Source organism: Alexandromys fortis, unplaced genomic scaffold (genome assembly GCF_014885135.2).
Source record: "Alexandromys fortis isolate MF-2015 unplaced genomic scaffold, M_Fortis_MF-2015_v1.1 scaffold_237, whole genome shotgun sequence".
In the NCBI taxonomy this organism is placed as follows: domain Eukaryota; kingdom Metazoa; phylum Chordata; class Mammalia; order Rodentia; family Cricetidae; genus Alexandromys; species Alexandromys fortis.
Genome location: NW_026068137.1, coordinates 44,546 through 63,164, shown reverse-complemented (window position 1 = coordinate 63,164; position 18,619 = coordinate 44,546). Strand labels below are relative to the sequence as shown.

At 38.4% G+C, this 18,619-nt stretch overlaps 1 pseudogene; it reads right to left on the bottom strand.

The window, feature by feature from the left end:
- Positions 1-3,306: 3,306 nt before the first annotated feature.
- On the bottom strand, positions 3,307-6,985 carry LOC126491098 (zinc finger protein 14-like; annotated as a pseudogene).
- Positions 6,986-18,619: the final 11,634 nt, after the last annotated feature.

The window sequence follows — 18,619 nt, the reverse complement described above, 5'->3', positions numbered from 1 at the left end:
GGGGGGGGGAAAGGGGGGGGGGGGAGGGAAATGGGAGGCGGGGAGGAGGCGGAAATCTTTTTTTTTCAATAAAAAAATTATATTTAAAAAAAATTAAAAAAAAAAGATTGAGGATGAACAGATACATTTATCCATCGATTAAATCACTCTAAATTTAGAAAGTCTCTGAATCTACATCCCCCTCCTCAAACTGTAAGTAGAAAAAAGAACAAAGAGGGGCTTTACAAATGTTCCTTCTCAATTGAACTGGTATTTGATGATTTTAAATGCTCCGACAATATTGTTGAATATTCTGTGATGTAGTATACTTCTATGAATTACTATGTATTTTTTTTGTATTTTGTTCCTGTAATAAGTATCATGAATAAAGGCAACTGAGTGCAAGGAAGTATTCATTTAACTTATTGTTTCAGGTCACAAACTGTCATTGATGGAAGCCATGGCAGGAAGTATGGATTAACTGATGATTGGTTAATATTCTTATACAAGCCAGAATCAAGTTGACAATAAAAATGTATCAGTACATTATCAGAGCTAACAGATTGTGTTTTCTGAAGTCTAGAAGAAACATTGAATGCCTTTAACCTGCAATCAAAGGGATTGATGTACCACCATGTACCACCATGAGCCTTGGGGGCCATTCTTAATCAAACCACAAAAAGAGTTAAAAATTGACGAGGGATTTTGACTGCTTCTCTCACTGAGAAACTTTCTATGAAAGTCAGAATAAATGAAGGTGGGTTTGAGTTTTATCTCGAGCTCAAATGTTTCACCCTGGATTCAAAATGTGCAATGGTTTCAGTTAATATGACTCACATTCAGCCTCACAAAGATAGCCCAAAGGAAAAAAAAATACCCTAAATTTCTGAGAGAATTAAATAACTATCATGGACAACTCAAATGAAGATTTATTCTGCCTGATATTGGTGCTTTGTTTTTTATGAATGTGAGGTTCTTTGGTTTAGGAACTGTCAAGCCAAATGGTATAACTTCATACATATACACATATACCTACGTATGTATAAATTTATGTGTGTACACACTATATGTCACAATTATAATGCAGACAGAGTTTTTGTTTCCAATAAGCCCACTCCTAAATAACCAAAGACACTTTTAAATTTTAAATTCGTGGCTTATAACTCAGGCTTATTAGTAGCTAGCTCTTACAACACATTTCTGCCACACCAGGGCAGCTAGCATAAAATCCTAGCAAAGGATGTCAGGATTAAGGAAAAGACACTTTGGATATTGCAGAATTACAAGCCTTTATTGTACATCACCAAGGGAGGTTTACACCTAACCCAAACAGGTTGGCCAACAGGATGGACACCTCATCACCAGATCCTTGGGTTAGGGGCCAAAACAATGTGTACTCAGGAAGCAGGGTTGGTAAACAACTCTGAGAGCAGGAAACTTGCAAGTTTCTCAGAAACTAAGAACAAGGACAAGAACGTTCACCTACAGGGGAGGTGAGTAGGTAGGACAGAACTCCATTAGGATCCAACACATTTCTCTTAATTTATATATTGCCATATGGCTCATGGCTTTACCTCTCCCTTAGCATGTGTCACTCCCTCTGTATCTCCTGGTGACTCTCTGACTCCACCTTTCTCCCCAGTGTCCGTAGTTTGGTTTTTCTACCTATATATCCAACCTCACTACTGGCCAATCAAGTTTCTACTAAACCAAATTGAGTGAAAAATTATCACAATGTACAGCATCTCTCATTTTTTTTTGTCTCATCAAAAAGATTTTAACTTGGGAGCTGGAGAGATGGCTCAGTGGTTAAGAGCATTGCCTGCTCTTCCAAAGGTCCTGAGTTCAATTCCCAGCAACCACATGGTGGCTCACAACCATCTGTAAAGAGGTCTGGTGCCCTCTTCTGGCCTTCAGGCATACACACAAACAGAATATTGTATACATAAATAAATAAATAAATATTTAAAAAAAGATTTTAACTTTAGCATAGTAAGACAGTACCAAAAAACTAAAATAAAACTTTTAAGTTTTATTCATTTTAAACACTTTGAATATTTCCCACATTTATTCTAAACAAACAGGTACTCAAAAATGGAAAAGTAATTGAGTTTAGTAGGAACTATAATGCAAAAAAAATTCCCACATGGATATACACGTAAATCTACCTTCAGACTGTGCATGAGGATTAAAGAAACTGGATGTGCTGAAGACTTTCCCACATTACAGACACTGTGTGAGAACTTTATGCTTGTTAAAGAATCACAAGAACAAAGAAATAGCTTATTTCCATGTGTACATACAAAAGGTTTCTATCCGGTGTGAATGTTTTGACTCGTGGACCAAGTGAATCTGGTAAAGGCTTTCTGACAATGGTTACAGGCATTAGGCTACTGACTAGTGTGAAGATTTTCAGATCTGTTATAATCACAAGAGCAGCTGAAGGCTTTTCCACAATTCTTATGTGCATAAATGAACTATCAAGTGAACTCTTTTATGCCTGTTAAAGTCTACAGAATGAACAGTTTCCACATCTTTTACACACCAAGAGTTCCTCTCCAGTGTGATTGTTTTTCGTGCAAATCAGGACAAATTGAAGGGTTAAAAGGTTTCCTGTAATGTTTACATGCAAAAGCCATCTCTCCAAATTGAACCCTTTCCTAATGTTCAGCTGACTGGAGCAGGTAAATGCTTTTTCATAATGTGTACATGCATAACACTTCTCTTCAGTATGATCTCTTTCAAGAACGTTGATGAATAGAAATGAGTGAAGGGCTTTACACAATGCTTACATGAATAGAAATTGGTGAAGGGTTTTGCACAATACTTACACGAATAAGGCTTCTCTAAAGTATGACTTCATTCATGTATGTTATGACTACTGAGGTTACTGAAGGCTTTTCCAAGATGTTTACAAGACTTTTCCCCTATGTGAATCTCTTCATGAATGTTCAGGTGATTGGAGCAGGTAAACACTTTTTCACACTGCTTAAATGTATATGAATTCCCTTTAATATGGACTCTTTTCATGAGTCTTATAAGAACTGAAACTGGTATAGGCTTTTTCACAAAGCCTCCATGAAAAAGGTTTCTCTGCAGTGTGACTCCTTCCACATCTATTACAACTACTGGGGTTGTTAAATGATTTTCTACAATGCTTACACAATAAGGCTTTTGTCAGAATGAATTATTTCATGGATGTTCCGATGCCTACACCAGAAAGTTTTTCCACAATGTTTCCATGTATAAGTCTTCAGTTTCTTTGTAGTGTGTCTCCTTTAATATCTGTTACACCTACTGGAATTGTTGAAGGCTTTTCCACAATGATCATGCATAAGGTTTCTCTGCAATGTGCCTACGTTCATGTTTGTTACGAGTCATGGGCAGGTTGAAGGCTTTTCCACAATGCTTACATGCATAAGGTTTCTCTCCAGTGTGAATTCTTTCATGACTGTTTCGATAAAAAGAAGTGGTGAAGCTTTTTCCACAATGCTTACATGCATAAGGTTTCTCTCCCGTGTGAATTCTTTCATGAATGTTTAGATAATTACCACTTGTAAAGTTTTTTTCCCACAGTGCTTACATGAATAAAGTTTCTCTGCAGTGTGATTCCTCTCATGTCTGTTACAATTACTGGAGTGGTTGAAGGCTTTTCCACAATGCTTACATGCATAAGGTTTCTCTCCAGTGTGAATTCTTTCATGAATGTTTCGATTAGAAGAATAGGAGAAGTTTTTTCCACAATGTTTGCAGGCATAAGGCTTTTGTCCAATGTAACTGCTTTCCTGACTGTGATGATGACTGAATTGGGTGAAGGCTTTTCCATAATGTATAGAAGTATATGGCTTTTCTCCTTTTAGAGTTACTTTTTGTTTCTCAAAACATGTTTTATATTTAAATGTTTGGCCACATTGCCTACAAATATACCTTTCCTCTTCAATATGACTTTTGTCATGGTTGGTGAGCTCTCTGGAATTAACGAAGGATTCTTCACAGAGACAACATACAAATTGTTCCACTTCTTTATGGTTTTGTTCATCATTCTGTCCCTGTGTGTATCTCATGAAGGCATCCTCATTGAGTTTATCTCCAGTATACGGTCTCACCTGAGGCTGATCTAAATACAGACTCCTACAGGCTTCTTTATATTGTTTTTTTCCTGGGTTTCTATTCAGGAGAAGTTTCAAGTACCTGACAAAATTCAGAATAACTGATTACTTTCCAATGTTTCTGATGTTTAAAAGCTTTTGCCACAGCTCCCTTATACAGTGATGGTTTCCCTCTACCTTTTTCTCTGAGATACCCATGTAAGGATAAATCACCAATGATATTTGAACAAGGAATGGAGTCTTATGAGCTCTTACTCTGGAAGGCATGTCTTTAATGATCATATTCTCTGGACTAGCTTGCTGGTTTTTATCACACTCATGACATTCAATTCCATGGTCTTTCTCAATCCTCTGAACTCTGCAAAAAATGAGAAAAGCAATACTTTAGACAAGAGAAATATTGAAGGCTAGCCTGTCTGGAACATAACTATGGAATCTCAGAGGGAATAAAATAATGGTATCAATGTGAAGACAGGATGTATTTCATGGTGAGACCCTGCTATGTGTAAAGAAGTAGAGGACTAATGTTACTTCTGTAAGAATTAAAAGGAGCTGTATCACAGGCTTGGAGGTTAAGAACAATTCTCCATCTTTCAGCAAACCAGATTTAATGACACGGATTCATGTGATGAGTTCACAAATTTTGATACACTTGATATGAAGAATTTCTTGCATTTTCTGCCTTCCACAAAAGTTTTTTTTATAAAAACACAACTCAGATACAAAGATATATAAAATAATCGTACATAACAAGTGAACAGGAAGGAAAAATGGTCATGGAAGATAGGGTCTGTCAATTGATAAATGACTCAGTCAGATTGGCCTGGAAACAAGTCTGTGAAGCCATTTTCACACTCCCAATTAAGGGGGGCTGACGATGTTGTGTAGTGTGCCAATGGGCAGGATTTCAGGCTCTGTGTATGAAATGTATCTGCTAATTAGTTTTGACACAAACTAGAACCCCCATTTGGGAAGAATGAAATAGACAGCAAAAAATGACTTTATCAGATTGACATGTAGACATGTCTCTGGCTGCTTTGTCTTGATCACTGTATGAGGTGGGGTGGCCAGTTCACTATGGTGGTATCCCTTAGAGGGCAGGTAGCTGATTAAGGGATGAAGATCACTCCAGTAAACAGCATTTCCCCATCAAATCTGATTCTGTGCCTGTTTCCAGATTCCTGTCATACTTGAGTTCCTGCCCTGGCTTCCCAATATGACGGTATTCTGACAAGGAAGTTTGAAACTGTCCTCTACCCCTGAATTCTTTTTTTTTTTTTGTCACAGAAAAGTAAGCAAACAAAGCATAGTACTAATGCTCAAAGCCTCAAAAGTATGATCAAAATGTAAAACATTTACACTTGACGGAATGTCTTGTGTAATAATCCAGTGAAAACCTTTTTTCATCCTCATTATCATGTGACATATTGGCGATAATAGATTACACACATGAAATACTCAAATATTAAATATTAAAATTCAATGCTCCATTAGAAGAATTTGTGTAAGATCATTTTTCACTTAGTTATATTTGGAGCACTAGGCATGTTCTCAATTGTCCCCTGAGTCCCAAATGTATAATATGATTTATTTTCTAGTGAATAAAAATTACCCCGTATTCCTGCTGAGATTTTTATAGTCCTCTTCAATATTTTCTTCTAGTGCTTTTTCTACAACCAAATCCAGAGAATACATTATGACACATTCATATTCAACACAAAAATTATTGCATCCAAAAAAATATTACAGCCTAGTTCTTATAATATGCACACTAAATAACCACATTTTTAATTTAAGAATTCAATACCAACATAACATGCATAAGCAGGACATGTTGTATGCAGTGAGCTGCTTGTTTGTCCAACTGCCCAGAACCAAAATTATCACACAGAAACTATATTAATTAAATCACTGGTTAGCCCATTAGCTCTAGATTCTGAATGGGTAATTCTTACATCTTAATTTAACCCATTTCTACTTATATGTATATCAACATGAGGTTATGGCCTACCAGCAAAGTTTTAGCACATGTATGTCCAGAAACAGATCTATGGAGTCCCCCTGAGTCCTGAGTCTGCCCTCCTTTCTCATAGTATGCAGTTCAGTCCTCACCACCTAAGTAGTGCCCTGTCAATAGGCCAAGGAAATTTCTTTACTGAGTAATGGTAATCACAGCACACAGAGGGGAACCCCACATCAAGGACACAGTTGTTCAATGACCGAATAAGCAATGGGAGCATGTAGTACTTTTTACCTATGGAGATCAGGTTCAAAAATGTTTCCTTCATCACGTCTCTGTAGAGCTTCTTCTGACTAGAATCCAACACAGCCCACTCTTCTGAGGTGAAGTTCATTGCCACATCCTCAAATTTTACTGGCTCCTATGAGTACATATATTAATTAGCATGGTTAATTTTCACTGACAGACAGGATACATAATCGTCTTGCATGTGTTTCTGAAGAAACCTCTGAATTATTATATCAATAGGATTTAGTGAAGAATACCATGAGATGCCATCTTGATTACTTGATGACCCACTGTCTCATTTACTATTTATTAGTGTGTCACTCACTAGCAGCTTCACACTTCTGAATTTTATGAACTGGACTCTTCAATTGTGATATGAAATAAACTGCTTCTTCCTTAAGTCACTTCTCTCATAATAATCTGTGACAGCCAGAGGAAAAGCCTGATATAAGGAATAGCAAGGCAGGAAATCCAAGCAGAGATAGAGGAGGAAAAAAGGCAGAATCAGGGAGCTGCCATGAAGCTGCTGAAGGAGAAAGATGCCAAAACTTTTCCAGTAAACCACACCTTCATGGGATACACAGATTAATAGAAATAGATTAGTTTAAAATATAGAGTAAACTAATAAGAAGGCTGAGCAAATAGGCCAAGGAGTACATAATAACATTAAGCCTCAGAGTGGTTATTTCATAAGCAGTTGTAGGAGTTTCTGAGTGGGACCTGTTGGGTGGAGAGAAACTGGTCCAGGAGGACCAGAGGAATGGAGAATATTTGTAGCTACATAATGGTGCCCAAAGTTTGTCCGCATACATCTACATAAATCCTAAGAAAGCTTTAAAAAGGGCTTCTAGACCCACAAATGCAGGAGTCAACTGGGGCTTCTTGGTAGACACAATGTTTCAGAGAGCCTCTGCTTGCTGGTGGCTATCAGAGACACTTCTCATTTACTACATGGCATCCTGGATCATGCTGGTGTCAGGAATGGCTCTGGCCCTTTTGGGAGGTCCTAGTGTGGAACATTTATGGGGTTTGTGAGAAGCTTGCAGCAAGTGCTTGCTGGAGGTGTGGTGGTGAACATGGTTTGCAGAGCTAGTGATAAATTTGTCTTCACCATATTGAAAGACTGAGAGGGGAGTCAACATCCAGGGCTTCAGCAACCATACTCCTTACCATAAAAGAAAACAAAACAATACAAAACACTCCTGCTGTGGGAGCTCCTCCAGCCAATAGATTTTAAGATACCAGTAGACATTGGCATGGTCTCTTATACTATAAATGCAGCTGTAAAGCCTGTGCTTGCTCTCTTGCTTCCAGCTATTGCTTCCAGCTGCAAGACTCTATACCTGTGTCCCATTTATCAGAGGCCTGTGACCTAGGACAGTGATCTGTAGGTCTATTCTAAATAAATAACCCTTTATTATTCAGAATTCTAAACTAGTGTGGAATTATTTTGTGACTTCTGCCAGCAAAGAGTACCAAACATGGGGAAAGTGCATCCACAGAAAACCTGAGAGAGCTTGGGGCTAGAGTTAAGCATGGCTTCTTGGTAGCAGCAATTTCTCGGGTGGGCTTTGTTTGCTAGAGGCAACTGTGTGCCATTTAATAGCAGCCTCTTGATTCAGCTTTAGCTTGAAAATTTTGCAGCCCTTTTAAGAGGTCCTGCCAAAAACACTTAAATTGTGTTGAGGAAAGCTGACCACATGTTTTGTGGTGGTGGCAGAGACCTTGAAATGTCATATAGTTGCGGCAATAAACATGACTGATGCTGGGAACTCCTCTAGGAGGCTGGAATCTCAGAAAGGTTAGTAATGGCCTGGATCCAGTCATCAAAGCCCAGACTTTCATCCTAGCCATATCACTTAGCAAATTAAAGACAAATGTGTTCAGAAAAAGAGAGGTACACAGTAAAGACAGATTTAAAGACCAAGATAAGCACAAAACCATTTACCATGTGTTTAAAAATATATGTAGTCTTGGGAGAGAAAAGGATAAAATCTTTAAAAGAAAATAAGAAAAAAAAAAGAGAGTAAGTGGCGGTGGTGGCGCATGCTCCTAATGCCAGCACAGGCAGATCTCTATAAGTTAGTGGCCAGCCAGGTCTACAAGAGTTAGTTCCAGGAGAGGCTCCAAAGCTACAGAGAAGCCTTGTCATAAGTAAACAAAACAACCTATCTACTAAAGTCCATTTATAATTATACAAAACAGCAATGTTGAAACTTAAACATCATTTTACTTTTACAGGATCCCACAGAAAAAAGCATCTCCCCTGATGTGGGAGTGTCATATATCAATCTGTTGATTTCATTGGTTAAGTTATAATAAACCAGCTGCTTGGCCTCATGGCTGGAACATAGATGGGAGGAGTAAACAGAATAGAATTCTGGGCGGAAGAGGAAGTGAGGTCAGACTCTGCTCTGCTCCCGGAGAGAGCCGACAGCTCGGGAGCAGAGACGCCATGCTCAGCTCTCCCGGGTAGAAGCGATAGCTCTGCTCTCTGAGGCACACGCGATGAAGATGGATGTAGGCTAGAATCTTCCCGGTAAGCGCACCTTGGGGTGCTTACAAACATCATTAGAAATGGGCTAGTCCAGGTGCGAGAATTAGCCTGTAAGGGTTAGAGTTCATGGGCCAAGCAGTTCTTTAAATGAATACAGTTTGTGTGTTGTTATTTCGGGCATGAGCTAGCCAAGCGGCCGGGGTGTTGGGGACGCAGCCACGCCGCTTCTTTATTTCAACACTCCCCCATGACAGCAGGAAGCAATTCTAGAAAGCAACATCCCCTCTCGCAACAAAGTTTATCCTCATGGTTAAAAGATACCATTTAGGGGTTGAATATTATACAAATAGGGTTAAGGTTGGAGTGGAAATTATGTACGCCTAAGAATAATGGTAATAGGTAGTTTAGTGTATACTTACACTAATAGTAGTAATAAGAGTAATAGAGTAAATACTTGTGAGTTATTATTTATATGCAATTTGCACTGGTATAGTTTCTTACATATTGATATAACTTTAAATTATATTTGTTAGTTCTGTTTACAATATTTGTGTACTATGCAAAGTTATTTTGTCATATTGTAACTGTATGCATGCATGTTTCTACCAGTCTGAGATTTTCTGTATATTGACACAACTTTAGGATATATTTATCATATTGCATTATGTATTTCAGCCTCTGATTAAGGTATTTATATATCATTTACATCTGATGTCATTGTCATCTTTACTGCACAGTTTAAAGATTTTTAATATTCTAATATGAAGTCTTATCCTTTAACTTATATAGTTATTAAGTATCATCAGTCATTAGTCATATTTGTTATTCTTGTAGACAGACTAATTAGGTTCTAAAGATATATAGAGATTCTATTCTGCATACTGGTAACCTTCATCCACCTCAACATTCTGTAGAATGTCATTTAAATAACTTAGGATTCTGTTGACATGAAGCATGATTGCTCCTGGTAGCACCAATCTATTCCCAAGAGAGTGGTGGGCACCAAAGACACTCTACTTGGAATTTTGTCATTTTCTTGGCTCAACTGGGCTTTGGACAAGGAACTGCTCATGCCTCGACCACTGACAGTGCACAATGTACAGACTGGACAAGCAGGATACAAGAAAAAAAAGACTGTCAAATCTTGTCAAGACAGGGTAAGATGGTTTTGATAATTTTCCTGCCTCTGAAAATGATCTGTCAGTTACTATAGGCCTTAACCAAAGTTGGTGGCTTTAATGTTGCAAATGAGACTTTGGGTGATTGCTAAATGTAACCAGGTGTCTCTGTCATCCACTGCAAATTTTGGAAACTGCTTAATTACACTTCCTGCCTACTCCAGTAATGTAATCTCCCTTCTCAAGTCTTTGATGAGGTTGAAGATTAGATAGTAATAGTTACTACCCTCTTATGACTGACTACACAACCCATTTCCAATACAAGACTTAAATTCCTTAGAATACAATGTTTATTAAAACATTTATCATACATTCCTTGCTTAATATTATTTATGCTGCTTGTAATTCTAATATTATACATGATATCTCTTCCTAGTATATATAGTTTTGTATTGGGTTTGCAACTCTCTTATTTAAACAAAAGGGAGAGGTTCTGTGTGAGCTCCTTCTGCTCCTTCAGCAAAGAGCCGTTAAGATACCAGCCAACTTGGGCATGGTCTCTTATACTATAAATGCAGCTGTAAAGCCTGTGCTTGCCCTCTTGCTTCCAAATATAGCTTGTGGCTGCTAGAGTCTGTTCCTGTTTCCTATTTGTGCAGAGAACTAGGATCTAGGACATTGATCAGTAAGTCACCCCTAAATAAATAATCCTTTATTATTCATAATTCTGAACCAGTGTGGAATTATTTGTGACTTCTGCCAACACACTACTAATCAGAAAAGGAATTCAGATATATAATCGCACAGACTCAGACATAAAAGACTTCTAACAAGACACAGTGTGTGTTTAAAATACTTACACAGGCTTGGGAAAGAGAGGAAAAGAGAGTAGATGTTCCAACAACAGAAATGCTATAGTCTTTATTACAGACATAAATCAAAGAGGTTCATTGGGAATAAGAACTCTGTCAGTAACTAGAGTAAGGGTCATTCCTTACTCTAGTTATGTTCATCATCAATAACATAACTTCATCCTGTCCTATATGAGAGAAATAAATAAACTTGAATATAAAAACTTATTAAAATCTTGACTGAGAGATTTTTTTAAATAAACACAATTTAAGGCTCAATTTGTCAATTAGCAATCTGACATATTTAGTGGAAACTAGGAGGAAATATTTGATGAAAACAATACTTGGCAGAATATTTTAAGGATATTAATTACTACAGGGAATCTGAAGTAATAGGGCAAAGTTATTTTCTCAATATTTGCATTTTAAAAATTGCAGAGACTAAAGGATCATCTCTGAGATGAGTGCCTTGTTCACCATAATGAAATTGTACCCTTGCATCAAGTTGTTGTGTCTTGAGAGAAATAAGGATATTATACTCTTTATAGACTCAGAGCTGAGATGATTAACCAAAAACATAATGATCACTGGTTTATCTAACTTTCATAAAAAGAAGATTTAATTACACTATTATCTAGAAGTAATTAAGGTCAACCGGGAAATTTGAATTAAAATAAAATTTAATATGATCACTAAATTATTGGACAAAAAGTACTATAGAACCAATGAGAAAAAAGCACATGTAAACAATACAAATTTACTTAGGTAAAATGAAGACCATTTTAAAGACAAAGATATTGTACCAGTTTCCCATTTTATAGTTGGCTGTTCAATAGCTCTTACATCATATTTTGCCAGTATTTGCCTCCTAAATCTAAAGCCTATCCTTTAGGAAATATGATTTTAATCTAACAAGAAAATCGTGGAAGCAAAGCCATAGAGCTTAATCTGATTATTGGGCAGACATTAAGCAGGCTAAGTAGACAGCACAAGGTTGGTATTTCAATGACTTCTTCCTTTTAGTTTAAATTGGACAAGAACAGAACTAGGAAAAACTTGTTAATGAAGAGGTTAGCATGCATAGACAGGCAATTACTCTAAGTTTTAATGTGGTACATTGAAATTTATCATAGCAATGCTAATTATTGTTATGTTAATACATAATAGCATAGTTAATTTTATTCAGTTAAAAACATCAAATTTCTGTCTGACTGAATACTCCATCAGTTACACAAATAACAATTGTCTATGACAAATATGATCATTGTTGAAGGTAAACAGACAAAGACACAAGGGGAAAAGTGCCCTTATTGAGAAGGAGCTCAATTTCACAAAATATTTTAAAATCTATATATCACATTCTAAAATGCCTAAAACACGTGAGGTCCTGTCAGTCAAAAATTTAGGCAGAAAGGGAGGGGACTCAAGAAAGTCACCCTTAGTTAAGAAGATATTGGCAACTGGTGGCTAAGGGAGTGGGGGCTGGAAGGGATAAGAAAGTCATTTCTTGGAGTAAGGCAGCCATGGGTACGTTGCCCATGCTTCTGTGGATGGCCACACACATTTGGACAGCATTAAATGAACTCAGTTATAAAAAAGAAAAGAAGTAAGGAAGGAAGAAGGAAAACAAAATGAAGGAAGGAAGAAAGAAAGGAAGGAAACAAAAGAAAAAGAAATTATGAGTCAGGTATGCTGGGAGTGTAAGGACTAGATAAAATTAAAATAAGTTCATTGCACTTAATTCTTTATAATAAACATATACTTAAGAAGTTTTGTTAGACTTTTTAATGATAAAACAATAAAACTGAGGTATACAGGACTAGGATACAGGTAAACAGGTGAAAATTTATGAGGCATGCCTGACGATCTCATACTTGAAGTTGGAAGAGTGGAAAAAGTGAATACTTCCCCACCATTGCTGGGAGTTTAACCTCCTGCAATTAGGAAGAAAATCAGGGTGAACTTGCCTCAAAACCCTACTTCACCTGTCATACATCTCTCCGCATATAAGGAAAAGAGTCCAACACTAGAGCAGATACATGCACTCATGGGCATTGCTGCTCTGCTCCCAGTAGCTAGAAGAAAATCAGCCTGGATGTTTGTCAGCTGCTGTTGCTAATGAAGATGTGGCTCATGCACACATTAGATTCCCATTTAATAAGGAAGAATCTGAAATGAAATCTGCAGACAAATTGACTTAACTAGAATGTGACTATGAAGAGCCAGTTTAATCAATGTAAGGTATGGTGGTTCAAGACTTTACTCCCAGCCGGGTAGTGGTGGCGCACACCTTTAATCCCAGCACTCGGGAGGCAGAGGCAGGGGGATCTCTGTGATTTCGAGGCCAGCCTGGTCTACAAGACCTAGTTCTAGGACAGGGAACCAAAAGCTACGGAGAAACCTTGTCTCGAAAAATCTAAACAAACAAACAAACAAACAAACAAACAAAAAAAAGAAAACAAAACAAAACAAAAAAAAAGACTTTACTCCCAACAAGTCAGTGACATCTTCAGGAACAAGCCTGAGCCAGTGACAGCCCCTAGACAAGGCTTAAGGCATGACCTCCACAGGAGCAGGTAAAAGGGAGTTACCACCTGTCAGAGCCCGTGTGGGTCCAACACAGACTTCCTAACTTGGCTGGAACAGAGTCGCGAGGAATAATTCGACACAATTTACATGGCCATCATGGAAGGGCAAGATCTCTCTCCAAAGAAGATCTCTCATTTATTCTCCAAATAGCTTATATATCCTCACATGAATAGAACGGGAACACATTAAGCTATCTCCTAGGCAACCAGGTGCATGGGCTCTGGTCATGTCCCTATCTGGCAGTCAGGTAGGCCCTGAATTAGCATCTCTATAAGACATCCTTCAAATTACAAAGGAAGGAAGCACCAAACATCCTGACCAGTTTCAGTCAACACCTCTCCTCAGGAGATATACATTACTAACAAGTACATCCTTGCTATTGTTAGGCAGAGACAGCTTGTCTGCAGAGCTACTGTGATCAGCTCAGACTGGGCCTATGGCTTTTGTGCCATATCGAAATATGGGCCCACAATCCACTCTCATTAATTTTAATAACTCCTGTGCTCCTGCAACAGGACAGATACGTCGCACTGACTTGGGCAAAGTCCTCTTCATTTACCCAAATTTTCCTGTCATTGGAACAGGCATCTTTTATGCAAGCCCCTGTCTTAGGCATCTGGGGAGAAGAAGCTTCAAACCCGTCATTGACTGCCGACCTCTGTAAAGAGAAGAGATTAGTGAAGAGAAATATACTTTTAAGGCCCTGTGTATCAGCCATATCTTTTCAGGATGTATCATAATGCTTTATGAATAATTATGCTCCCAAAGACTATATTCTCCTATCTTAAAGGAGAGTAGAATCACCTGAGTTGAAAATGTTTCTTCCGCTGGTACAGAACATCATTCAGAGCTTACTTTCTCAGCATACGTATCAACTCTCAACATTCATCGTCACAACCTCTCTTTCAGCCAACTGTCAATCGCAGCAATTCACAGTAATAATTTTTCCACATCATCGGTCAATACTGATCTTTAAATTTCTAATACCATAATTTCATATTTAGCCGGTCAAAACCAGCTCTCCCAATTTTCATAATTTCATGTTTGGTTGGTCATTACCAACAATCACGACTTTTCCATATTATCGGTCAATACCAATCCTCCAATTTTTCATATCATTTCATATTTAGCCAGTCAGTACCAGCTCTCCAAATTATTCATAATTTCATATTTAGCCAGTCAAAACCAGCTCTCTGATTATTCATTTCACATTTAGCCGGTCAATACCAGCTCTCTGATTATTCATAATTTCATGTTTAGTTGGTCATTACTAACTCTCTCATATTCTTTCTTTACCATAATTTCATATTCTTTTTGGTCATTACCAATATATTTAGCACCATTGGTCATTACTAAATTTTTTCATCACCTTATATGCAGCTGTAAATATCAGGTCATTACCGTTAAGAGCATAATACCATTTGCTGTTATTAAATCTCATTTTCAGTCTCTGTGTAGCTGTTAAAACCTCAGTCTGCCCCTTTTTAAGTGAAGGGGGGTTTTAGACATACTTTATTTTGTATCTTTCTCTCCCTGAGGGGAAAGCTTAGGTCTTAGTTCTTAGGTTTAATATTTTATTCAAAATGAGTCCTGGCCCATAAACCGAGAACACGTTGGGCGCCATTATGAATCCTGAGTAAGTATCAATTGTCACATGCACATATCTCAATTTTCCAAACTCACTAATGTGAGTTACATCCATTTGCCATATATGGTTTGGAAGAAGCCCTCGAGGATTTACCCCCAAATAAGGCACAGGTAGATATTGTGGGCATCTTTCACATTGTTTAACAATTTGCCAAGCAGCTTCTCTGGTCAATTTAAATTAAGCTTAAGCTGTTTTGATGATGCAAAGCATGTGACTGTTGTGCAAGTTCAACCTGAGATATAGCAATTATTTTTGTAAGTTCGTCAGCTAGAGCATTACCTTCAGCTAACGGACCAGGAAGACTTGAATGTGCTCTGATATGTCCCACAAAACATGGTAACTTTCTACATTGTATGGCTTTCTGAATCTGCTGAAACAATATTTTAACTTGTTCATTGTCAGTTGCTATATACGACACTGTTTCAAGGATCCTTAATGCTTCATAAATATAGCGGCTATCCGTATATAAATTGAAAGCCTTATTATCAAAATTCTTAAATACCAGAGCTACAGCCCACAGTTCAACTATTTGAGCTGAAGCGGGTTCTGTCTGTACCACATGTCTTTTGCCATTGACAACATAAGCAGCTTTTCCATTAGATGAGCCATCAGTGAAAATCAACAAAGCATCCTTTAAGGGATTCTTTGCTACTATTTTAGGAAAAATGAATGAATGCTTTTGTGCAAACTGCAGTAACTGGTCAGCTGGGAAAAGATTATTAATCTGACCTTGAAACTGAGCAAACACAATTGCCCATGAGTCACTATTTTGAAATAACCATTCAATTTGCTGCTTAGTGTAAGGAACATTGATTACAGCTGGTTCTTTACCAAAATATTTTCTAGATTCCATTCTGCTCTTCTGTGCTAAGCATGCTACTGCTTCAAAATAAGGATTTAATACTTTTGCTGGTGATACAGGCAGATGCATCCATAAGAGTGGTCCGTTCTGCCATAAGACTGCTGTAGGAGTCAGCCTTGTAGGTAAAATACATGCTTGCCATGTCTGGCTGTAATCAATATAGCACACCTGCTGTTCCTGTATAGCCCACTCTATCTGTGAGAGAGTCTGTCTGGCAGCTTCTGAAAGCTGCCTGCTAGAATTTGGATCACTGTCTCCTTTAAGTATCTCACTTAAAGGCTCAAGGTCTCCTGTAGGAAACCTCAAATAAGGTCTTAGCCATTGTATATTTCCTAATAGCCTTTGAAAGTCATTAAGAGTCTTTAAGTCATCCTTCCTGATTTCTATCTTTTTTTAATATATTTTATTTATTTATTATGTATACAGTGTTCTGTCTGTGTGTATGCCTGCAGGCCAGAAGAGGGCACCAGACCCCATTACGGATGGTTGTGAGCCACCATGTGGTTGCTGGGAACTGAACTCACAACCACCAAGGAAACAGACTTATGCCAGAGACCTCGGCAGGACCAGATGAGAGTCAAGGACCTCTAAAGGACTAGGCCTGAGCTAGTGTAAGACTTTAAGACAATCCTGAAGCCATTTCTGACAATTCTGAATCCTCTCAGCCTCTGTGCCATAGTGCTTCCCCTCCTCCACTGGGAACCAGGGACCTAACAGCTACACTCGCACATACTCAGTTCCTGAACAATTACCCATATACGTATGTTTTGATTCAGTCCCCTGGGAAACGGGGTCAAAATGATCTCCTACCTCATCTAATCTGGCAACAGCTCTCCAGCCAATTATTGATAATAGCCCTTTCAAATTAGCCAATCACAACCCCCCTTGATTCTGTGGCCTTCTCCTTTAAAAGTAGCCTGTGCCCTCTATTCGAGGTCTCTCGGCTTCCCGAATGCTGAGGGACCCAGTTATGACAGAATTAATAAAATCCTCATGCTTTTCCATAGGCTGTGGTGTGTGAGGTGGTCTCTGGGGGCAACTCCTCCTCGGTGTTTGGACTCTACGGTCCAACACCAGCAACAACCTCCAGAGCAGGCCTGAGTCAGCTACCTCAGTGGGAGCAGCCCCAAGCAAGCAATCTCCTTTGGAGCAGACCCAAACAACCTCAGGGAACACCAAATGATCTCTGGTGACTGTGAAGGGTCTGGACACAAGAATGAAAATAAAGAAATACAAATATAGACACCAAAGATTAGAATGTAGAAGCTTAGAATATAGGAAGAAAGACATAGAAAGTTTTAAACCTAAGTAAACTACCAACAACTTTCTCAGCAGATCAACAACTTTCTCAGCAGATGAAGGATCAATCATTCACAGGGAGCTATTTTCTCAGATGCCTGGGAAGCCTCCATCACCTTAGGTCATTTCATTTTCCAACTAGCTGTTCTACTTACAAGGCCAGAGCTTCTCCCTGCAAACTATGAGTAGTGTCCTGGTCATCCTTGATAAACTACAGATGTGAACTGAGTTAACTTTTAGGAGACAGAGGTACATGATATATGGGTTAGGAATGGTCTCTATTATGGGAAGCTGGTGCTATCAAAAGGGAGGCATGGGGACTCTGGGTACACACTGCCAGGAGGTACCCTGAGAGACAGTGGACAAGTACAAACACTGGTTTAATTAATGAGCTCTGATAATAGAGGTTGTAAAGTATGGTAGTCAGTACCTGAGTTTAACCTTGAGATAGTGTGAAAACCTGTCTGCTATCTTCTAAGTTCTCAGCCTAAAAACCAATTAAACCTAATTTATTAACCTTCTAATATTACTAGCAGCTTCTTTCCTGACTAATTGCCTTTTTTGTTTGTTTGTTTTTCAGGTTTTTTTCTTCAAGACAAGTTTGCTTTGTAGCTTTGGTGCCTGTCCTGGAACTACCTCTTGTAGACCAGGCTGGGATCAAAATCACAGAGCTCCGCCCACCTCTGCCTCCAGAGTGCTGGGATTAAAGGCCTGTGCCACCACCACCCAGCTTCTGACTAATTGCTAAAGACATCTGTTTTCTTGCATTTAGTGCTTTCTCTGTAATCTCAACTGAAACATATTTCATGATAGCTGCCTAGTTACCAATTGACATAAGAATTCACTCCCCTCTTTAGAGTCTCCCTTGAATAACTCACTGGTCAGGGCAAGGTTGAAAAATTCCTCTGTCCAGACCTAATGTTCGGTGCCTTAGTACAATGGTAGGTTCAGAAACTAGTCTATGCCACAATGTCAGAAGACCGAACTGTCTGTGATCTCAGCTAGCTGATAAGCCTCTTTGCCCCGTGGTATTTTATTTTTTATTTATTTTTTATTAAGTTTGCTCCTGGTTTCCCTGGAATCTGGTTTCTGGAATAAAGTTTGTTTTAGGTTTACTAGGCTTGGTAGTGTTCTCATCTTTGAACAACCCCACTGGACCCAAAAACTGGAACCTGTAGCCCGACTGCACCATGAGGATCAACCATCTGGGCCTTGAATCCACTGACACCTGGAAGATTCATCACCAGATACACAGCTGCAACTACAACAATCAGAGGGAATGATGGGAAGAAAAGGTAAGAACACACTCCACAACACAAAGAGCATCATGACACAAAAACTATTGGCTATCAAACAACAAGACCTGAACACCCAAACATAGATAAAGAAGGATAAAATGACCTAAAAAATAACTGTAGG